This window comes from Heptranchias perlo, chromosome 34, assembly GCF_035084215.1.
Source record: "Heptranchias perlo isolate sHepPer1 chromosome 34, sHepPer1.hap1, whole genome shotgun sequence".
Lineage (NCBI taxonomy): Eukaryota > Metazoa > Chordata > Chondrichthyes > Hexanchiformes > Hexanchidae > Heptranchias > Heptranchias perlo.
Genome location: NC_090358.1, coordinates 15,670,823 through 15,695,525, shown reverse-complemented (window position 1 = coordinate 15,695,525; position 24,703 = coordinate 15,670,823). Strand labels below are relative to the sequence as shown.

The following is a 24,703-nucleotide window of genomic DNA, read 5'->3' as shown; positions in this document are numbered from 1 at the left end:
ACTTGAGTTTCAGCAGCACTATCAATGCTAGTCAAGCTTTGACTACTCAGCCTGTTTTGAAGATGACTGCATCTAGAAAGTTGGTTACTAATCTTGGATGACCTTCAGGTGAAGAATTGTATTCATGGCTGCCTCCTCACGGGTGCAAGATAGTTACTTCAGTGAATTGAGAGATTGGAATTTTGGCTGAAACAATCAGGAAGCCACTACCATTACTAGCTGTCAAGGTGGCAGGAGCATAATTTAGCTCTTCTACAATAATGTTCTGAAAAAATCTGCAAGACCTGCTTTGTTGTTATACTTTACCAATTACTTGGGCACTTGTGCACTCAGACTTTGACCTCCAAGCATGGTAATTTAAAACCATTCCTCCCAGAACATTTGACTGCCTTGTCTTAATGAACTCTCTTTGCTATTGTGGATGAAGACTATGCAAGCTCTTTTTACATACTTGATTATTTAATGCATCTGTGATGCAGTGACACATCAGCTCGTTCACCAAAAGTCTTTGTATTGGAGCTTAACATCTGGATAACAGTTATGCCATTGCAGGTACAGGCTGTGGTCATAATGGATGTTGTTCGAAAATCAACCTGAACTGACCCATCTTTTCAGAGGCTGACTGACTTGCTGTGTTTTAATAGCATTTTCTGTTTTAATTTCAGATTTCCAGCATTTGCAGTCACCTTGCCTTTACTTTCAACTTAGGTAAAGGATCAAGAAACTAACAGTATTTGCCATAGTCTGTGTGAATTTTCCCCTGGCAACTTCTCCAAGGCTATAGCATCTCAGATGATGATCTGCTACCTCAGTTGATGTAGTACAGTAGGGGTGAGGTCAGTGAGATTCTGTATTAGTTTCATCTGGGTAACTAAATGGATTGAGGCATCAGTCAGAATTATTCTGGCTAGTGTCACTTTAACCCTTTGATTCTAAATAAATGACAGCAAATGTGATGACTAAATGTTTGGCCAAATGTCTATTACCCTATAAAGGTTTCATCAGTGCATAAATTAATACATGCATAATTTCCATAACTACTTTAAAACAATTTTTTTTTTAAATGGCCTGGTCAGTTAATTTTTTTGATCCATATATGCTGTGCACATGTGTCAGTTTTGGTCCAGGCAAGCTCTGACCTAAATATTGTGTGTAATTACTTACTGAATCCACTTTGTGATAGTATAACAATATTGTTCTTGTCCACATTTCTTGACCCATATCATCCCTCAGACCTTCAGTCACTTTTCACAAGTTAGCTCCTGGGCTAGCACTTGAAACCATAAAACAATTGGACACAAGAGAAACAACACTTAGCAGATCTGAAACTTTCAAGAACGAACAGGTCTGTATCCTATATGTTACTGCTTTAATTTGGGTCAGTTCTCAAAGGATAACAACTTCAAATGAATACAATTCACCATCAGTTGCTGGGGACAAGAGTCAAAAATATTTTATAACACTTGGCGCTGTTCAGTCATGCATCGACACCAAAGCAATTTGTACAAATATGCTGCATAGTCATAATGTTTAAAATTATTCTTCCAAAGATGGCAGTATCTCCACTTCCGGTCTGTGCACATTTTTATGTTTTAATCAATTACTGCCCTATGTAAAGCAGTGATATTGGAAAGCAGCAAATTGGAACCACAGATAACGCATAGGTCTTTCCCAGAAAAGATGAAATAATTCTGTCTGGACACAACCAACAGGACAAAATAAAACTCTAGTTTTTGTCACAGATTTTTACTTGTACTGTTCAGCCACATATCCAACTAACCCCTAGTACAAAATTTTAGGCCTCTCTGAATTACATTGCACAGCTATGCAGTTCATGTCTTCCAATGCATAAGGGAACAGTCACTGCATTGTAAACTCTAGCAATACTTAACAAGTCCAATTATTGTATGCTAATTCACAGATCATGACAGAGGTAAGTTTTATTACAATCTTAAAATCTATTCCAAGGGAGTATAAACAACTTTAAAATGACTTAGTGTGATCTCAGCTAGGCAGATTACAATTTGATGCAATCATGGTGCCATCTTTGGAAGAATCATTTTAAACATTATGACTATGTTGCATGTTTGTACAAATTGCTCTGGTGTCGATGCATGACTGAACAGCACCAAGTGTCATAAAATATTTTGACTCTTGTCCCCAGCAACTAATGGTGAATTGTATTAATTTGAAGTTATTATCCTTTGAGAACTGACCAAATTAAAGCAGTAACTGACTTGGTTATACTGTATGGCAATTTGTCTGTGGTTATTCAGAACTTCACCACTTAAGTTTTACAACTCTTCCTTCTCTTCTCAAGAGGAATAACTGTATAAGCCTATGGTTGATAAGTGACCAAATATTCCATAATGAAAGCTTTGTTCCAATAATAAATCCAGTACAAAACACAGTAAATAAGTGTGCTAGAAACCAATGTTACAGATTTTATCAAACTTTTAAGACAGTATATCTTCACATATCCTTTGGTTTGATCAGCCAAACAGACATAATTGATGACTGGCGGCATAATTAGAGGGACTTTCTTGGCAGCATTATGCAAAGTTTCGCACTTCATTTAACTTGCATGCCTTGCATATAAATGGTCAATAGCCCACAAAAATTCATTAATTCTGACTTTCCCTTTGCAGAATCTGCAATTAGCACACTAGGAGTTGCATTTCAAGGAATACTCCAGGCTACACTTGAGTATAAACAACACAAGACTTAACCACTGGTTAGTGCAGCAAGTTACAGTATTGTCCTTTTGCCTCTGGACCCTAGATTTGGATCTAAATCAATTGTTCAAATCCATTTTACTCATCATTTTAACCCAGTGCCTGGAGTATTCATGAACAGCATAAACTGCACATAATACAGCATCAGCTGGCAATTTCTCTCAATGCATTTACATTACAGAACCATTTTAGGAAGAGATTATCCAATACTGTTCCAGGTCTCAGGTGCCAAAAAAGCCTTGCTTATATTGCAGGGATGATTCCACAGACCTCTCATCATAATTACAAATCTGCAAACTTTGTTGTTTAAGTCATGATTCAGGATTACATATCTGGCCACCTTACAGTCCCAAATGGCTGGAAAAATCTGCACAGGCCTGTGAATCAAAATAGTTTTTGCTGGGTTAAACAGAAATCATGGCCACCTTAGTAAGTAAGCGTGCTTTCCTTTTATGTTGCCATCAAGGAGATAACAGCGCCCCCAAAGCAAACCCAATCTTAGTGTGTGGTAAACACACCACTGAAACATCACATTGGTTAGGTAGGAGGCACTCAGATTGGGGTTAAAATACAATTATACAAAGTGTGAAAAAAGAGCTTTAGTGTTGAATCTGTACTAAACTTGACCCAGGAGTGCCAAATAGGGCCTAGAAGTTAAGTGTTGCATTCTGTAGCACCATTCATCACATTGAGCATACAAATTAGTGTATGAAAATCTCCCATGTTTGTGGAATGCAATTGGTCAGGATTGAATAATCTAGGCAGTAGAGTTAACTCAATTTCTTCTGGACTCATTTCATGACTTCCTGTAAGTTTTACATCAGGGGACTTTGCTCCGTATAGAACCTATTAATGCCCAAGACACAGCATATAGACTAATTCTAACATGCGGGCTGAAAGGACACACGTAAAAAAGCCGGAGACCTAAAATGAACAACGGTCATTTATATACATTTGATAAATCCTAAGCAGCAGCTTTTTGCATTTTACCCCTGTTTAAAATGGTATATAATTCAGACAAGGTGAAATAGCTAAAAAGGAAGTAACTAGAGAATGTAAGTTTTGTTATTTTTTAAAAATGTGTTGCAAGAAAAATTTGGAAGATATACTATAGAATGGGTATAATTATAAGTAATGCATTTAGGCTGCACAGCGCAGTAAAATAAGACGACAAATGAGGAAAGGCTTCTCAGTGCGAAAGGAAGTACGACAGGAAAAGAAAGCAATGAAATTAGTTTCCAGGACACACATACTTCGTTTCAATTGTAAAGTTAATAAGAGCCTAGTACCTTAACCATGGTACACATACAACAAAAAATATATATTTTTGCAGTAATATATTTGCTAAATTTAAAAATTAAAGCAGATTACACAATCCATTCTTCCACAATATTGCCAAAAAAAACTCTTAGCAAAAATTTAAACACTGCCCTCATGTATAAAGGCTTTGAATATTACTCCCTTAGAAGCTAAAATAGATTCCTTTTTTATGCCTTGATTCAAATTGTAATTTTGAACTTTTGGCAGGTCACTATACTTATTAGGACAAGTACATGGATTATTTGAAAGCTAAACACTTAAAGCTCCAGGGTCTCCATACTCAATTGGAATATTTCTCTCCAAGATTGTGATATCAGGTTGACTAATATCATGACATATTAAAATCTTGCATGCACTATGTATAATATATGCATTATGGACCCTAAGCAAATCCACTACAATACACTGCACATCTATTTGCCTCTGGAATTTTTCTAAAAAATTCAACAGTTCCTCCCAGTTCGCTTAATTGTTAGCCTACCTAATTTAGTGACCCCCAAGTGAAAGCAATAGAATATATGAATATGAAAAAAAAACATTTTTAAAAAATCTTGAAAAGTTTGCAGATATCTGCAGCAATAACCTTTTGGAACAAAAAATGTTCAAAATAACTTAAGAAATAGGAGCAGTAGTAGGCCATCCAGCCCCTCGAGCCTGCTCCGCCATTCAACAAGATTATGGCTGATCATCTACCTCAAAGCCATTTTCCTGCACTATCCCCACATCCCTTGATGCCTTTAATATCTAGAAATCTATCGACCTCTGTTTTGAATGTACTCAATGACTGAGCCTCCACAGCCCTCTGGGGTAGAGAATTCCAAAGATTTGCCGCCCTCCGAGTGAAGAAATTTCTCGTCATCTCAATCCTAAATGGTCCACCCCTTATTCTGAGACTGTGACCCTTGGTTCGCGACTCCCTAGACAGGGGAAACATCCTCCTTGCATCTACCCTGTCGAGCCCTGTAAGAATTTTGTATGTTGCAATGAGATCACCTCTCATTCTTCTAAACTCGAGAATATACAGGCCCACTTGACTCAATCTCTCCCTATATGACAATCCCACCATCCCAGGAATCAGTCTGGTGAACCTTTGTTGCACTCCCTCTATGGCAAATATATCCTCTCTTAGGTAAGGAGACCAAAATTGTACACAATACTCTAGATGCAGTCTCACTGAGGCCCTATATCATTGCAGTAAGACATCTTTACTCCTGTACTCTAATCCTCTTGTAATAAAGGTCATTTGCCTTCCGAATTGCTTGCTGCACCTGCATGTTAGTTTTCATTGACTCATGTACAAGGACACCCAGGTCTCTTTGAACATCAATATTTCTCAATCTCTCATCATTTAAAAAACTGTGCATTTCTGATTTTCCTACCAAAGTGGATAACTTCACATTTTTCCACATTATATTCCATCTGCCATGTTCTTGCCCACTCACTTAGCCTGTCTATATCCCCTTGAAACCACTCTGCATCCTCCTCACAAGTCACATTCTCACCTAGTTGTGTGTCATCAGCAAACTTGTAAATATTACATTTGGTTCCCTCATCCAAATCATTGATATATATTGTGAATAGCTGTGGCCCAAGCACTGATCCCTACAGTACCCCACTAGTCACAGTCTGCCAACCTGAAAAAGACCCATTTATTCCTACACTCTGTTTTCTGTCTGTTAACCAATTCTCAATCCATGCCAGTATATTACCCCAATTCCATGTGCTGTAACTTCGTTCACCAACCTCCTGTGTGGGACCTTATCAAAAGCCTTCTAAAAGTACAAATACACCACATCCACAGGTTCCCCCTTATCTATTCTACTAGTTACATCCTCAAAGAACTCCAATAGGTTTGCCAAACATGATTTCCCTTTCATAAATCCATGCTGACTCTGCCAAATCCTATTATTATTTTTTTAAGTGTCCTGTTATCACATCCTTTATAATAGATTCTAGTATTTTCCCTACAACTGATGTCAGGCTAACAGGTCTGTAGTTCCCTGTTTTCTCTCTCCCTCCTTTCTTAATTAGTGGAGTTACATTTGCTATCCTCCAATCTGCAGGAACCATTCCAGACTCTATAGAATTTTGGAAGACGACAACTAATGCATCCACTATCTCTATAGCCACCTCTTTCAAAACCCTGGGACGTAGATCAGCAGGTCCTTGGGATTTATTGACATTCAGTTCCATTAATTTCTCTAGTACTATTTTTTTTAAACTAATACTAATTTCTTTCAGTTCCTCATTCTCGCCAGACCCTTGGGTCTCTAGTATTTTTGGGAGGTTTTTTGTGTCCTCTTCCGTGAAGACAGACACAAAGTATTTGTTTAATTTCTCTGCCATTTCCTTATTCCCCATTATGAATTCTCCCGTCTGTCTGTAAGGGATCCACATGAACCTTCGCCAGTCTTTTCCTTTTTACATACCTATAGAAGCTTTTACAGTCCATTTTTATGTTTCTCGCTACTTTACTCTCATATTCTAATTTCCCTTTCATCATCAATTTCGTGGTCCTCCTTTGCTGAATTCTAAAATGCTCCCAATCCTCAGGCCTAATGCTCTTTCTGGCAACTTTATATGCCTTTTCCTTTGATTTAATACTATCTTTAATTTCTCTTGTTAGCCACGGTTGGACCACTTTTCCTGTTGGGTTTTTGTGCCTTAAAGGAATATATATGTTACAAATTATGTATTAATGCTTTAAGTGCTAGCCATTGCCTGTCTACCATCATACCTTCTAATGTAGTTCCCCAATCAACCACAGCCAACTTGCGCCTCATATCTTCGTAGCTTGCTTTGTTTAGATTTAAGACCCCAGTTTCAGATTGAACTACATCACTTTCAAACTTAATAAAGAATTCTTTCATATTATGGTCACTCTTCCCTAAGGGGTCCTTTGCAACAAGATTAATTAACCCTTCCTCATTGCACAATACTAGATCTAAATGGTTCCTTATCATACTGATCTGGAAAACCATCTTGTATACATTCCAGGAATTCATCCTCCACAGTATTAATGCTAATTTGGTTTGCCCAATCTCTATGTAGATTAACGTCCCCCATAATTACCCTTGTTACATGCACTCCTAGTTTCCTGCTTTATACCGTGCCCTACATTACCACTGTTTGTTGGCCTATAAACAACTCTGTCCCTTGCTGTTTCTTAGCTCCACCCAAATTGATTCTACATCTTGCTTTTCTGAGCCAAGATCCTCTCTCACTATTGTACTGTTCTCATCCTTTATTAACAGCACTACCCCACCTCCTTTTCGCCTGTCCTTCCTAGATGTTGAATATCCTTGAATATTCAGTTCCCAGCCTTGATCACCCTGCAGCCACGTCTCCGTAATGGCAATTAGATCATACCCATTGACTTCTATTTGTACCGTCAATTCATCTACCTTGTTGCGAATGCTGCATGCATTCAGATAAAGTGCCTTTAATTTTGCCTTTTTAAAATTTTTTCCTATTTTGACCTTATTTGCTGCTGGCCTTTGTTTCCACTGCCTTTCAATTTCACTTACTACTTTTCTGCCTTCCACTTCCAGCTTTGTTACTTTCCCTTCTGAATATCCTCTCAGGTTCCCATCCCCCTGCCAAGTTAGTTTAAACCCTCCCCAACAGCACTAGCAAACCTCCCCGCAAGGATATTGGTCCCCGGCCCTGTCGAGGTGCAACCCGTCTGGCTTGTACAGGTCCCACCTCCCCCAGAATCGGTCCCAATGCCCCAGGAATCTAAAGCTCTCCCTCCTACACCATCTCTCCAGCCATGCATTCATCTACTCTATCCTCCTATTTCTATATTCACTAGCATGTGGCACTGGGGGTAATCTGGAGATAACTATCCTTGAGGTCCTGCTTGTTAATCTCTTTCCTAACTCCTTAAGCTCTGCCTGCAGAGCCTCATCCCCCTTTCTACCTACACCGTTGGTACTGATATGGACCACCACCTCTGGCCGTTCACCCTGCCCCAAACAGAATGTCCTGCAGCCGCTCAGTGACATCCTTGACCCTGGCACCAGGAGACGACATACCGTCCTGGAATCACGTTTGCGGTCGCAGAAACATCTGTCTGCTCCCCTAACTATGGAATCCCCTATGACTATTGCTCTCCAGATCTTTCTCTTTCTCCCCCCCCCCAACCCATGCAAGCTGGGCCAGCCATGATGCTATGGTCTTGGCTCTGGCTACACTCCGCAGAGGAACCCTCTCCCTCACCAGTATTCATAACTGAATACTGGTTGGAGTGTGAGATGCCCTCAGGGGACTCCTACACTACCTGCCTGCTCCTCCTCGTCGTGTCTGGCGGTCACCCAGTCCCTCTCTTCCTGCACTCTTAAGCTGCGGGGGGGGACCACCTCCTGAAACGTGCTACCCACATAGCTCTCAACCTCTCAAATACACTGCAGTGACGCCACCTGTTGCTCAAGCTCCGAAATCCGGAGCTCAAGCTCCTCCAGCTGACGACACTTCCTACACTTGTGGTTGCCCAGGACACAGGACAAAATATTTTTTGTTCTGAAGGCCAGGAACTAGTAACTATTTTGGTCCCAAATTTAACTACTTATTTTTCAATTACAAATTGGGTACAGAAGTACAGTGGTTATGACGCTGGCCCAGCAACCCAGAGATCGTGAATTCAAATCCCACCATTAATTCAATAAATCTTGCAATTTGAGGACTGCTACCAGAAAATGGATCACAGAAAGCCAACTATCACTAATAAGCTTTCTTCTGTCACATGCCACCCCTACCTACTCTGACCTAAATGTGACTAGTCTCACACTACATGGCTGACTCTGAAATGGCATAGTAAGTCATTCCATTGTAAAAACAATTGCTCAGAAAAGGTCCATCACCTTTTCATGGCAACTAGGGATGTGCAGTAAATGTTGCCTTTCCAACATTGTCCCACAGGTTAAAAAAAAAAGTAATCAGAAGCATCTGCCATAATCCAAAATTTTTCTATTGCTTGAATTTGCTACTTTACTAACAGTGCTAAGTGCTGTGAAATTTGTGCCAACACAAGAATGCCATCTTTTGAATACCGTAAAGCATTTTGACGCACAAATATAGAATACATTTTTTTTATTTGTTCTCAGGACGTGAGTGATGGTGGAAGTGGTAAATATTGACTTCAGTGGCTGCTTTGTGTCAAACTTCGAGAATAGTTGTGTTTGCACCCAGCTAAGCGAGTGGTAAGTATTCCATCGTACTCCTGACTTGAGCCTTGTAGATGGTGGAGAAGAACCAAATGGTCAGGAGGTGAGCCATTTGTCAGAGTGCCCTGCCTCTGCCCTGCTCTTGTAGCCATGATGTTGATATGGCTGGTCCAGTTTAGCTTCTGCCCAATGGTGACCCCCAGAATGTTGATAGTGGGGGACTCAGTGATGACAGTGCTGTTGAAGGTCAGGGGAGGTGATTGGGCCCAATCTTGTTGGCACTGGTCACTGCCTGGCACTAATGTGGCACAAGTGTTACCTGCCACTTGTCAGCCCAAGCCTGGATGCTGTCCAGGTCCTGCTGTAGGCTGGTATGGAGGAGTTGTGAATGGAGCTAAATAGCATAGAATTGTGAACGAGCAGCTCCACTCTCTACTTTCCCTCCAAAGATGGGAGGGAAAGTAGAGAGTGAGGAGGACATAAAAAACCTGCAAGGGGATATAGACAGGCTGGGTGAGTGGGCGGAGATTTGGCAGATGCAATATAATATTGGAAAATGTGAGGTTATGCACTTTGGCAGGAAAAATCAGAGAGCAAGTTATTTTCTTAATGGCGAGAGACTGGAAAGTACTGCAGTACAAAGGGATCTGGGGGTCCTAGTGCAAGAAAATCAAAAAGTTGGTATGCAGGTGCAGCAGGTGATCAAGAAAGCCAACGGAATGTTGGCTTTTATTGCTAGGGGGATAGAATATAAAAACAAGGAGGTATTGCTGCAGTTATATAAGGTATTGGTGAGACCGCACCTGGAATACTGCATACAGTTTTGGTCTCCATACTTAAGAAAAGACATACTTGCTCTCGAGGCAGTACAAAGAAGGTTCACTCGGTTAATCCCGGGGATGAGGGGGCGGACATATGAGGAGAGGTTGAGTAGATTGGGACTCTACTCATTGGAGTTCAGAAGAATGAGAGGCGATCTTATTGAAACATATAAGATTGTGAAGGGTCTTGATCGGGTGGATGCAGTAAGGATGTTCCCAAAGATGGGTGAAACTAGAACTAGGGGGCATAATCTTAGAATAAGGGGCTGCTCTTTCAAAACTGAGATGAGGAGAAACTTCTTCACTCAGAGGGTGGTAGGTCTGTGGAATTTGCTGCCCCAGGAAGCTGTGGAAGCTACATCATTAGATAAATTTAAAACAGAAATAGACAGTTTCCTAGAAGTAAAGGGAATTAGGGGTTATGGGGAGCGGGCAGGAAATTGGACATGAAGCTGAGTTCGGATCGGTCAATGCCCTGTGGGTGGCGGAGAGGGCCCATGGGCTATGTGGCCGGGTCCTGCTCCGACTTCTTGTGTTCTTTAGATTTGTGGTTGGGATCAGATCAGCCATGATCTTATTGAATGGCGGAGCAGGCTCGAGGGGCCGATTGGCCTACTCCTGCTCCAATTTCTTATGTTCTTATGTTCTTATGACCTTAAGACACAGGGAAGGCCATTGATGAAGCAGTTAAAGATGGTTGGGCCAAGGACACCGCCCCGAGGAACTCCAGCAATGATATGCTGGGACTGCAATGATTGACCTCCAACAACCATGACAGTCTTCCTGCATGTCAAGTACGCCTCAAACTATTGGAGGGTTTTCCCACTGACCTGTTTTACTAGGGCTCTATGACATCATCCTCTCACCAAAATGATCAGAAATTCTGATGCATTAAAATTAGTTAGGATGATGTTTTTACCACAATGCACAACTAAAGCTCAAGAAATTACCTAACACATAACAAACCAATCAATGCACCATGTCTTTTCCCTCCCCATTTCCATTGGCCACTATGAAACAACTCAACAAAATCTATTTCCACTGCAAAATACAAACCAAATACATTTCAAAACAAAATGATATGGTAAAATAGATATGTTTGAAATCAAACAAGTTTCCTTGATTAAATACTGCTCCATATATTTGCTCAACCTGTGGCTTATTCATTCAGTGGACAAGAACCATTGCTTCAAAATTCAGTGCCTTTTACATTATTTGTGAGAAACAGCCAATGGAGATTAAAATTTCTTGATTTACTAGGTGTTAAACTAAGAATCAAAAATAAAACAAACAAGTTATATCAGTACTGCTGCACGTACCTTACAACACGGCCAATAAAACAGACCTAATACTGACAGCAGTACTAAAAAGTAAAATGAAGCAACATTGTTACACCCAGAGTATAAAATCCATTCAGCACACATTGAACTTTTCCCAGTGCCTCGAGAACAAGCAACAAGATCAGAGCAGCAATGTAAACATTATTCCCAGCAACCCCCAATTATAATTTTCTCCAGCCACAGACTGTCAAGAGTGCCCAACCCATACAAGTCAGTGGTGCCATTTTCACCATCTGCTAGGTACGAAATATCCCCAGCCATAAAGGAAGGTCCAGCTGTCAAGAAATAAAGTTGTGAGTTTTAAGAAACTGCTCACGATTATAAACTAGGTAGTTGGTGTTAGAAGCTGGAAAGAAAACAAAATTCCATTTGGGCTAATTAACTACTGGTGCATGATGGGAAACTGTGCACCCTATATATGCTCAGTCTGGAGGATCTGTCTTCAGTTTACACAGCCACAACACTGGACAAAAATATCAAATCCAAGGATGCTATTTGAAGACTACAGTCTTCAAATAAAACACTAATGAAGGTACTCAAACATGCAAAAGTCAACTCTGTATTTAAGTTTAACTGTATTATAGTTAAATATGTGTTTTAAAAAATATTAAAATGAAGGGAGATTGAGACCATACAATGGCAACATGTTCCCGTAAAGGTCAAGGGTGGTTCCAAGAACTCCAGGGAACCTTGGACGTCAGGGGATATACGAGAATGGATTAGGAAAAAAAGGAGGGCTTTTGGCAGATACAAAAGGCTAAAGATGGAGGAAGCCCTAGAGGAGTACAAAAAGTGCAGGGGGATAATTAAAAAAGAAATTAGGAGATCAAGGAGGGGCCATGAAATAACACTGGCGAGCAAAATAAAGGAAAATCCTAAGATGTTTTATAAGTATATTAAGGGTAAGAGGATGACTAGGGAAAAAATAGGGCCCATTAGGGACAAAAATGGCAATCTGTGTGTGGAGCCGGCAGATGTAGGAGGGGTTCTAAATGAATTTTTTGCATCTGTTTTCACTATGGAGAAGGACAATGTAGACATAGAAATACGGCAGGGGGACTGTGATATACTCGAACATATTAACATCGAGCGGGAGGAGGTATTGGTGGTTTTAGCAGGCCTAAAAATGGATAAATCCCCAGGCCTGGACGAAATGTATCCCAGGCTACTGTGTGAGGCAAAGGAGGAGATTGCGGGGGCTCTAACACAGATATTCAGAACCTCTCTGGCCACAGGGGATGTGCCAGAGGACTGGAGAACCGCTAATGTAGTACCATTATTCAAGAAGGGGAGTAGGGAAAAACCGGGGAACTACAGGCCAGTGAGCCTAACATCAGTGGTGTCTGACTAATTTGATTGAATTTTTTGAGGGGGTGACTAGGCGTGTGGATGAGGGTAACGCAGTGGATGTGGTATACATGGATTTCAGTAAGGCCTTCGATAAAGTCCCCCACAGGAGACTGGTCAAGAAGGTACGAGCCCATGGAATCCAGGGTGCCTTGGCACTTTGGATACAAAACTGGCTTAGTGGCAGAAGGCAGAGGGTGATGGTCGAAGGTTGTTTTTGTGACTGGAAGCCTGTGGCCAGTGGGGTACCACAGGGATCGGTGCTGGGTCCCTTGCTGTTTGTGGTCTACATTAATGACTTGGATATGAATGTAAAATGTATGATCAGTAAGTTCGCTGATGATACAAAAATTGGTAGGGTGGTAAATAGCGAGGAGGATCGCCTCAGTCTGCAGGATGATATAGATGGGTTGGTCAGATGGGCGGAACAGTGGCAAATGGAATTTAACCCGGAAAAGTGCGAGGTGATGCACTTTGGAGGGACTAACAGGGCAAGGGAATACACAATGAATGGGAGGACCCTAGGCAAGACAGAGGGTCAGAGGGATCTTGGTGTGCAAGTTCACAGATCCCTGAAGGCGGCGGAACAGGTAGATAAGGTGGTAAAGAAGGCATATGGGATACTTGCCTTTATTGGCCGAGGCATAGAATATAAGAGCAAGGAGGTTATGATGGAGCTGTATAAAACACTGGTTAGGCCACAGCTGGAGTACTGTGTGCAGTTCTGGTCGCCACACTACAGGAAGGATGTGATCGCTTTGGAGAGGGTGCAGAGGAGATTCACCAGGATGTTACCAGGGCTGGAGCGCTTCAGCTATGAAGAGAGACTGGGAAGATTGGGTTTGTTTTCCTTGGAGCAGAGGAGGCTGAGGGGGGACATGATTGAGGTGTACAAAATTATGAGGGGCACAGATAGGATGGATACGAAGGAGCTTTTTCCCTTCATTGAGGGTTCTATAACAAGGGGACATAGATTCAAGGTAAAAGGCGGGAGGTTTAGAGGGGATTTGAGAAAGAACTTTTTCACCCAGAGGGTGGTTGGAGTCTGGAACTCACTGCCTGAAAGGGTTGTGGAGGGAGGAACCCTCACAACATTCAAGAAGCATTTGGATGAGCACTTGAAATGCCATAGCATACAAGGCTACGGACCAAATGCTGGAATATGGGATTAGAGTAGACAGGGCTTGATGGCCGGCGTGGACACGATGGGCCGAAGGGCCTCTATCCGTGCTGTATAACTCTATGACTCTATGATCTCAGACATTAGAAATTTATGTTACCGAAGGGGGAAAATGGCAAAGTATGGGAAAGTGTGTTGAGTAATTTGATTGAATGACCAGTCAGGAGAACCCAGTATAAAGGAAAGGAGAAGGGAAACCAGAGTTTGCTGTTTCCATAAGTTGTTAATAGTTTCTCACTGGTAGCTTGCAAGTACTTTCCTCACTTTTAATTTGTACGTTTTACTTTGAACCAATCCACAAAATGGGACAGCAAAAATGTGATGGTATCAGGAAAAAAGTTACAGGAAGTTTACATAACAAAGCATGTGCAGATGCAAGAATGTTAATATATAATAGATGTGAGTATTGCTCCATGCAACAGCCTTGCACACACTACTTAGAATTTGTTTAACAGATGCCCAGGAAATAGTCGCCATATGAATGAATAATAGTTAGCCTGTCCTCTGGTTTCTTCTCTGCAAGATGGTTAGAATGCAAAATGCACTCAATCTTCTACTTAGTCACTAAACTGCCTTGGATCCTTCCACAACAGGATATGAACTAACAAGATTGCCTAATTATCTTTGTGCAACAGACATAACTTAATCTACATAATGAAAACAATATCCAATTCTCAACTTGCGGTGGTGAATAAAAATGATAGGATAATTTCTTGACTCAAAATGAGATGGAGATGTAACATTGGATTAAAAACTCCAAAGTAAGCTTGAAGAACCACAATGTGAGTGTGCCACTTAAACAAAGCTCATGTACATTAAAAAAAACATATACAAATAGTGGATACACCAAAAGGGAACCAGTGCAGGCCTAACTGGGTACAATTTCTAAATAGCTTGGACTGAACATATAGGTAATCTGCTATTAATCCAAGTGTAAAGTGCAAGATTGAATGAACTGCAACGAGAACTAGCCTTTAAACCAATGCCAAACAAAAATGCTGACGATACGACGCGAGATATCACAAGATAAGACTAATTGATTTAAGTGAACACCATCATGCTTTTTTTTACATTGAGATTAGCAGCTCCATTATGGATGCTCTGTGCTTCACAGCAATCAGAGTAACTGCATACATATTCTGATGGTTTTCTTCAGAGTCCAGACCTCCCCTACATGTTCCCCAAAAATACTCCTATCAAATGGCAACAGCTGGAACTGCAGCTCCATTGGGAACAATGCTAAGCACAGCCATGTCAGTCTGCATAGCACTGTGGCATGGATCCTGTTGCAAGTTCACTTGATGAACTGTTGTTTCCTGCAACAGATTCTTCTCAGTTTTCACAAATTCTCTTCCCCAGAGACAGCTTGTCGATATCTCAAATGAAGAAGAATCATAGAATCATAGAAGTTACAACATGGAAACAGGCCCTTCGGCCCAACATGTCCATGTCGCCCAGTTTATACCACTAAGCTGGTCCCAATTGCCTGCACTTGGCCCATATCCCTCTATACCCATCTTACCCATGTAACTGTCCAAATGCTTTTTAAAAGACAAAATTGTACCCGCCTCCACTACTGCCTCTGGCAGCTCGTTCCAGACACTCACCACCCTTTGAGTGAAAAAATTGCCCCTCTGGACCCTTTTGTATCTCTCCCCTCTCACCTTAAATCTATGCCCCCTCGTTATAGACTCCCCTACCTTTGGGAAAAGATTTTGACTATCTACCTTATCTATGCCCCTCATTATTTTATAGACTTCTATAAGATCACCCCTTAACCTCCTACTCACCAGGGAAAAAAGTCTCAGTCTATCCAACCTCTCCCTATAAGTCAAACCATCAAGTCCCGGTAGCATCCTAGTAAATCTTTTCTGCACTCTTTCTAGTTTAATAATATCCTTTCTATAATAGTAAACAATTTTACAACACCAAGTTATAGTCCAGCAATTTTATTTTAAATTCACAAGCTTTCGGAGGCTTCCTCCTTCCTCAGGTAAACATTTACCTGAGGAAGGAGGAAGCCTCCGAAAGCTTGTGAATTTAAAATAAAATTGCTGGACTATAACTTGGTGTTGTAAAATTGTTTACAATTGTCAACCCCAGTCCATCACCGGCATCTCCACATCCTTTCTATAATAGGGTGACCAGAACTGTACATAGTATTCCAAGTGTGGCCTTACTAATGTCCTGTACAACTTCAACAAGACATCCCAACTCCTGTATTCAATATTCTGACCAATGAAACCAAGCATGCCGAATGCCTTCTTCACCACCCTATCCACCTGTGACTCCACTTTCAAGGAGCTATGAACCTGTACTCCTAGATCTCTTTGTTCTATAACTCTCCCCAACGCCCTACCATTAACGGAGTAGGTCCTGGCCCGATTCGATCTACCAAAATGCATCACCTCACAATGAAAGTGGTGCAAACAAGGACTGTGCAAGTAGAGGCAGGTTTCCCATCCTCTTCGGCTGGGAGCTGGAAGTACAAAGCCAGATTTTTTTTGTGACGCTTTCTTAAGTTATGGTTTGCGAGTTTTGTCAATATCACTCAGTGGTATATTTATACTTTGAATAAACTTGCACAGCGATAGCCAAAGCAGTGTACAGAGTGCTGACAGGCACCAGAATTGCTTCTGGAATACCATCCAGAAGACCTCTAAGCCAAGGTTCCCTGTTTGAGGAGATATCATTACTAGACTAGTAGTTACTTCATCAAGTTGCATGTATTCAGTGCAAATATGTGCCAAAATCAGCGTATCACTCGATGTCAACATTCTCTCAGTGCTGACATTTTCTCAGTGCTATGAACGCTGCACAAAAAAGTTATTTTGCTACTGGTCTGTGCGGGCACCACCTCGTCGTTAACTGGAAGCTTCGAGTTCTCAGATGCCACCATTTCCTCAGTACCAGTTGACACCAATGTGTGTTCAATGACAACCAACTGCGTCTTACTGGATTTCTTGGGCTTACTTGGCTCAGAAAGCTATGGCTCAGTGGTAGCATTCTCACCTCCGGGTCAGAAGGTTGTGGGTTCAAGTTCCACTACAGAAACTTGAGCGCAGAATCTAGACTGACACTTCAGTGTAGTACTGAGTGACTGCTGCACTATCGGAGGAGCACTATTCAGATGAGGCACTAAACCAAGGCCCCATCTGCCCTCCCAGGTGGATGTAAAAGATCCCATGGCACTATTCAAAAAAGAGCAAGAAAGTTCACAAGAGCTCCCCTGTGTCTGAGCCAATATTTAATCCCTCAACCAACATCACTAAAACAGATTATCTGGTCATTATCTCATTGCTGTTTGTGGGATCTTGCTGTGTGCAAATTGGCAGCTGGATTTCACTACATTACAACAGTGACCACACTTTAAAAGTACTCCATTGGCTACAAAGTGCTTTGGGACGTCCTGAAGTCGTGAAAAACGCGATATAAATGCAAATTCTTTCTTTCTTTAGTGTGTTGGTCTAATTTATTCTGAATAATGTGGGAAACGTGGTGCGGCAATTCTTTATGGAAGCAGAACATTAACCGAAGGCAAATTTGGCAAGTCACAGTCTGTGTTGCCAATAAGCACTTCATGCAATGATCATGAGTGTCTGCCAATGTTAACAGACTACTGCATTTTGAACAACATTTAAAGCATTTGGGAGAAGTTGGTGTAGATATGCTGACACAAATATGAATACACTAAGTTTGCTTTTGTTGCAGGTAATGCATTGCACAGATCAGTTCGCAAACCATAGTTCAGCTAGGACAAATTTCGCAACCTCGGGCTCCTATTCAACCCTGAGGTGAGCTTCCAACCTCATATCCTCTCAGTCATGATGACCACCTACTTTGATCTCCAAAACATCGCCTACCTCACACCTATCAGCTTAAACCCTCATCCATGTTTTTGTTGCCTCCAGACTCAACTATTCTAATGGTCTCCTGGCTGGCTTCATTCTCATAAATTTCAGCTCACCCAAAATTCTGGTGCCCATTTCATATTCAACAAGTCCTGCTCTCCTGTAATTCCTGCTCTCCCTGACGTACATTAACTCCCATTTCCCCAACGCTTCCGATTTAAAATTCATATTCTCATGTTTAAATCCCCCCACTGCCTTCCAACTCCCCATCTCTGTATTCTACTCCAGCCCAACAACCTCAATCTCTCAGTTCTATTGACTCTGGTCATTGTGCACCCCTCTCCCTTCTTTCACCTCACCATCGGCTACTGTGCCTACAGGTGCCTTGACCCACGCTTTCTGAAACCCCTCTGCCTCTCCAGCTCCTTTAAAGTGCTCCTTAAAGCCTGGGATTTGGGTCACCCCATCTAATATTACCTTCTTTGGCCCAGCTTCAATTTTTTGGAACATCTCTTGAGCACCATGGGACATTTTTCTACATTAAAGACATTTTATATATATGCTTGTTGTTGTCCAATAAATCGGTCTTGTACTTTGTAGCCTAAGTCATGATCTGATTCAGGTGTTCATTCTTCTCCCTACTGGAGATCTAGGAGATTACATGGCAGCACATTATATTACAGTAAATTGAAGTACAGCAAGAAGTATTCACTCTTCGTCCCCTGGGTCTCACTACATTTATCCAGATACCAGGTGGGTAAAGGCACACTCTGGGCCATTGTGGACACAAGGTGAATGACATGGAAGCCAAATGAAAACCCCAAAACATAACAGCAACTGCTTGTTTGATACTCTTCACTTAATCTGAGTGACTGCTGTAGACTTTGCCCCAAGCTTTAGGTGACCAGGGGAGCACAGAACCTTCAGCTGCGGTTTGGGGGGGGTGGGGGAAGGGGAGAGAACTCACACAAAGACACAAGTCCTGGCAGTATACACAATTAAAAAATATATATATGAGTTAGAGATTACATGGCACCACCTATCAAAACAACATTTTTAAGCATGTGCTCACTACATGGTTTCCTCAGCTCCTATAAAAAGGTAGGTGTTTTACAGGATGTAGGCAGAAGAAAAATTTCCAGCCTGGTTTGCCTTTCATTATATCCTAAGTTCATGATAAGAATGTCTAACGACACTTGAGAAATCTGCATTAAATACAAACACATGATCGATCTGAGGAAGTAATGGCATAATCTGAATAAATATGGAGTTGCATTGTGTTGAAAATACTATATGTTGCATCAGTTATACTTTAAAGGATATTATATTTGAATGCAACATTGCAAAACCTAGTAATGTGAATAGATTAACCCATTAACCTCAATTTGCCTCATAACTAGATACATTTACAGCATATAAATGACCAGTTTATCCCATGCCATGTTTCAACAGCCCCTTTCTTTATGAGCAACAGAACTCATTCATAGGATTCTAAAAAAAAAACTTAACTATGCTAAAATGCCTCTGAAGTAGAGAAAGGAATTATTCCTTGAACACTGACCATGTTCTTTATAACTTTGGACTTCCACACATTATTTTGTACGACAGACTCAAGGAACAATTATGAAACTGAACCCATAATCAAAGGTGTAACTAGACCTAATGGTAAGTCAGGCCAGTTGGAGCAGAAGACAATTTAAATTAGTTCAAGGTAAATTTAAAACACAAGACAATAGGAAAATTCTTTTCTCAAAGGGTAATAAACACTGAATTATCTACCAGGAAAGATAGTAGAGCCAAATACATTAAGAGTATTCAAAATGCAGTTATCATGCATGATTTTTGTTTATGTTCATGTTCCAAATGGTTGAATCAACAATGGAAGAAAAAAAAGTTTTGAACCCACATACTGTTTTCTTTTTATATAGATTTTCTTCTACCAGTCAGAATATTTAGCTTTATACTGACATGGTTATTCGTGCATTCTTCATGCACAGCAAGCAGTCTGACCTTCATTCAAAAACAGCAAAGAAACGTTCAGCAGTTACTATTGCTCACGTGACAGCAACCAAATAGTTTTCTCCCCGACTGAAACACATCTACATACATACAAACCTAGCTCCTCTAATTCTAAAACTCACCAACAGAAGGCTGTTGAGCATGGTTTTCTGACTTCATTGCAAAGGAAGACTGAACATATTCTTTTCACCGTTGACAACATAATCGCATACTTGCGAGAATGTAGCCCTTGTTTCACAAGTGAATGTCAGCTCATTGCAATGCAAATCATAGGCTGGTTGCTGCAGTGAGACTAATTGCAAGTTGTGTCTCAAAAATTTGACTGTGGGTGTGTAAAGAATAAGCCATAAATAAAGACATTTTTAACTGGCAAGACCAGCAGCTACAATGTGCACACACTCACAAACAATTTACCATACACCCATCATACGAATAGATTTGTGCCAAGGGCAATGGGACACTACTTTTTCAGTAATGTTAATGAAATAATGTACTTTAAAGGATAATAAAAATCTCAAGTGATTAAGACCACAGGATTCATTTGATTGCTACTATGGACTTAACTACAAACAGAAACTGGATTGAGTCCCTGCTTTTCATAGTCAGCACTGCATGACCTGCAGATTGGTTATGGTAGCTTGAAAGGTTAATTAAAACATGGCAACTTTGTACTATGAATACATAATCAAGGAACAATTAGATTGACTGGTTTCAAGTTTGATCACAAAAAGGGACAGGTTTATCAAACTAGGACACTTAAAATGGCTACCCGATACCATTCTTTCAGAGTTTGGTGTAGCAATAGGACAGGGAAGTATACAATGCAAAACTCTAACAAAACCTACTGGCATTATGGAACAAAGACTAGTCTGGTGACTTCATACCAAATCATAAATAGTACTTTGTGTTTTACCCACATAGCTTAATGCATTAGCTACTGCAGCCATTTACTGCTTCTTTCAGTATGGAATTTATTACTTGAACGTAAACTGGCCATTGCTTCTATGGCAAAACTGTAACTGGGCCGCAGTGGGTTTGACAGTGTCCTCCGACTCAGCGGACATGGGTTCAAACTCAATGCAGACTAAGGAATTGAAAGTCTCCTCAGTCGCCAGCAGCTGTGGCTGAGTGATTATGGTGATGAGCTAGAAATCTACTGGGGTTTCCTGTGCAGATTTGAATCCTACGAGCTAAGATTGTTGCGTCATTGCTCTTGAGCATGTGTTTTATCCCTCACATTTATGATCTTTGCCAAAGAGTGATTAATACTTGGAAAGGTGTTCAGGATAAGGTAATGGAGTCATGAACTAGATGGGCCGAATGGCTCTGTCAACTACTTATATCGGTGTGACCTCATTAAAACGAGTAATCCAAAAAAAAAATGTAAATTTAAACTTTTACTCCTTTGAATAAGTAACAAGTAAAATGTCCAGTTTGGTACTTATACAAGGGTAGCTTTGTTGCAAGAATTTCCCACGAATTGTATTCTCCTCAGCATACAAATAGACAGAAAAAGTAGTAAAAAAAAGCAAGCTAACTTCTCATTAACAAGTGACCTCTTACCAGAAACTGAGTAAAGCATCAATGGGCAATTTAAGGATAATAATTAGCATCAAGTTGTAACAAGTCAGCAAGAGGGAATATATGATTATACAAGGGCACTTAAACCAATGTCCACTGTAGCACATAGGGGCAAAAAAGCTTGGGGTCACAAACAATTTTTTTTTAAAAGTCAGAACAAAAACTATAAAATGTCCACAAACCCAAAAAAATAAATTTTAAACCCATCTGTTTCCTATTTAAGTCTGGGATTTAGAAATGTAAAAAAATATTTCAAAGAAAACAAGCTGACTAGGTTTCAAAGGAGTTTTAAACAATGTTAAATGTAAACTTCCAGTTACAGACTTCCTGAAGAGTTGGCTGGTTGCCTGTATATTAGCCTGTTGTTAGATTTACATGGATTACATGCAATACAGATCTGTTCCCAACACTTCATAGCAATATCTAGGTATCTTAATTCACTAAAGTGAAACTCAAGTGGCTTGCGCATCAATTGAACCCTAAACACCATTCACCATACTGTGTATCTTCAGACGAAACACAACATTCATACAATTTATTTTTAATATGGGTCAGTTTTGTGGCACACATAAAAGTTACAAAAAAAGAGAATATAAACCAATAATACAATAATTATAAATTCAAAGAAAGCAGAAAACAATTAGTGGGCACAAAGAGGTAGTTGTGGGGTTATTATTCAAATTGCTCATTTGTGAAATGTGGACTAGATATTTGAAAAGGCATTTTAACCAGAACACATTCGTACTTATATTTATGTTCTGCTTCTGTAGTTTATAGATTATAAAACTCTAAATCCATTTTGCTGTACGCAAATATTTGTAAAAAGTACAAATGTATGTAAAAGAATAAATCTGTTTCTTTCATCTAGTCATTTTCGAACAGGAGCAGAGTGTGTTCACTGAAGTAGAAATAATACAACAAATGATGTCAAAACCTTTGAAAGATCTGTAAATGCAATACATGAGAAAACAAATGTGTACTGCCAAAAAATTGCCTGAAGCACATTTCAAACCTTGCACATCAAACTATTAAGTGCATTCACAAAAGAATCATTAAGATTTGAAGTTAAAACATTTTTCTCTGGTTGCATTTATCACTTTAGTCATTTCATCATTTTGTTTGACAAATTAAATATAATGTTTTTCTACATAAGCAGCACTGCGTTGCAAGGGTTCTCAACTTAAGGTAACCAATAACCAACAAGAAAAGCTTTGCAGTATCAGTGTACAAGTGAAATAGAGAAAGCAGGAGGCCCTTAGGACTACAATCATGATGCTCCAGTGGCTTCCTAACCTAGCTAATACGATCTGGCACATTGTTGCCTGCATTGTGCCTTCAATAAAAATGAATACAACAAACCAGACATTCCCACGTAGGAGGATACTTATCCTGACTGAATAAATACTGAAATCTGAGATCATAAATCTGGATCCACTCAGACAAATATTATGCACAAGGTCCCAATGGTTTGCTATGGTTCTGTGTCAGGTTCTCTCTCCATTTTTATTGAGGGAATTGAGCAGGTAACAGAGTGAAAGACAGCAACAGTTGGAGTGGGAAGCACTGGAACAATATCTGATTTCATTAATTTTATCTAATTCTGATGCAAGGCTAATGGGTATGTACTTGTCTAGGTCTTTTGACTTTTTGGAATATGGTTACTACGCTATTTAATTTCTAATCTAGGAAGACTTCCCCATGACAACCATTAGCACTTCAGGAATCTCACTGAGTTTCTAATTACATCTACATTGGTGCAGGACCTCACCATGGAATGAAAGTCTTGCATTTACACAGCACCTTATACATCTCCAGAAAACATCTACAAGTATGTCACATAGAACAAGCAGTGCAGTAACCTGGGTAGGCAAACGCGGCAGCTATTTTGCTGACAGCAAGATGCCATACAGCCATTGGTTTAATGGTTAAACAATAATTTTTTTTTTAAAAAAAGGCAGTGTTGGTTGAGGGAAGAATGTTGCCGAAAGCAATAGGAAGGTTCCCTGCTCTCATAGGAATGTCCACCAGAACAAGCAGATGGAGCCTCAGTTCAACGACTCATTCAAAGGGATGACATTTCCAACAATGCAATATAAAACCTATTATGATACTGATGATTACTTTACAAGTTTTATTTTTAATAACATACAAGATTCAAAGTGCAAAATGTTTTAGAATAATGCAGACGTAAAGAACTAATGTCAGAATTTTGTCCTTTACATTCTAGAAAGAATGATGTTACAGTCTAGTTTTGTGAATTCAGCATTGCCTTCTGTTTGAAGCTTGTTCTGTAGGCTTATTTCAATGGTGTAATAAAGCCTCTTATTGTCTGATTTAAAAGGCAACAATTTTTCTTTGGACAAATATTCCAGTGATTCTGGCAGTACAGAATACAAAAAAGGTCATTAAGCGAACAGCTATGACGACTATAATTACAAGCTGTCAGCACCTCACTTACTACCTGAAAAGATTTCTGAGCGACATATTGTTTAAGGGTCAATACTTTTCAAAACCTATTATGCACTTGTCAGAGGAAAAAAACTTTAAAGGCAGTACAGAACAATATTCTTTTACATGATTTACTGCATTTAAAAGACAACTTCAGGATAGCTGCACACAATGGTTTCTCTGTGATGGTACACTTTAATGTGTTTTACCATCAACCTTTAAATTTTTAGAAAATGGTCAGAACTACCTACATCTCCATAAATGCCATTTCTACAATCTGCTGTAATCAATGAAATCCATATTTGACCTTGCTGGATCTCAGATTCAGTATTAGGATAACTGGCTTTCAATATAGTTTCAAAATGTCCATGAGAATGGGTAGGTTTCTCATGCAGATTCTGGATTGCAACATGCAAGCAACCATAAATCACAAAACGTGCATCATACTCAGTAAATGGATCTCTTAAACGCTCAGTCTATGACTAAGCCTGACCTTTGAGCACCCAGAGAAAGACAGAAGCAGATGACGCTGTATTATGCTTGAAAAAGTGTAATTTCATCTCTTCTAAATATGTTGTTCCATTAAATTGCTCATTTAATTAATGAGACAAAGTTTTAACATTAGTTCCTGTATATGACATTTCAAGTTTTAAAAGCCAGAAAACAGCTTATTGTAGTCACTATTTTCATTTTTAAAATCCATTACACCATACAACAATTTTAAATTCGTAATGGATAACGGGATTTTACCTTCTGATATACCGTTTCGATTTACTACCGCAACAGCCAATTCGTTTGTTCTCCCAGAGATATTTTCCTGTTTGTACAAGTACTACGAGCCAAAGGGAAAAAGCAAAAGGAAATCCTATCAAGCTTTGTTCAGGCCATATTGATCG

General features: G+C 40.0%; 1 protein-coding gene and 1 long non-coding RNA gene across 2 annotated transcripts in view; one reads left to right on the top strand and one right to left on the bottom strand.

Annotated features, from left to right (window-relative positions):
- adam10a (ADAM metallopeptidase domain 10a) overlaps nt 1-24,703 on the bottom strand; it is a 127,634-nt gene that overhangs the window by 34,850 nt on the left and 68,081 nt on the right. The gene's annotated exons all lie outside the window — the stretch shown is intronic.
- Nucleotides 684-23,517, top strand: LOC137301839 (uncharacterized). The gene is made up of 3 exons (XR_010958361.1): nt 684-836; nt 9,161-9,256; nt 23,314-23,517. It is a non-coding gene; the product is annotated as an uncharacterized lncRNA (long non-coding RNA).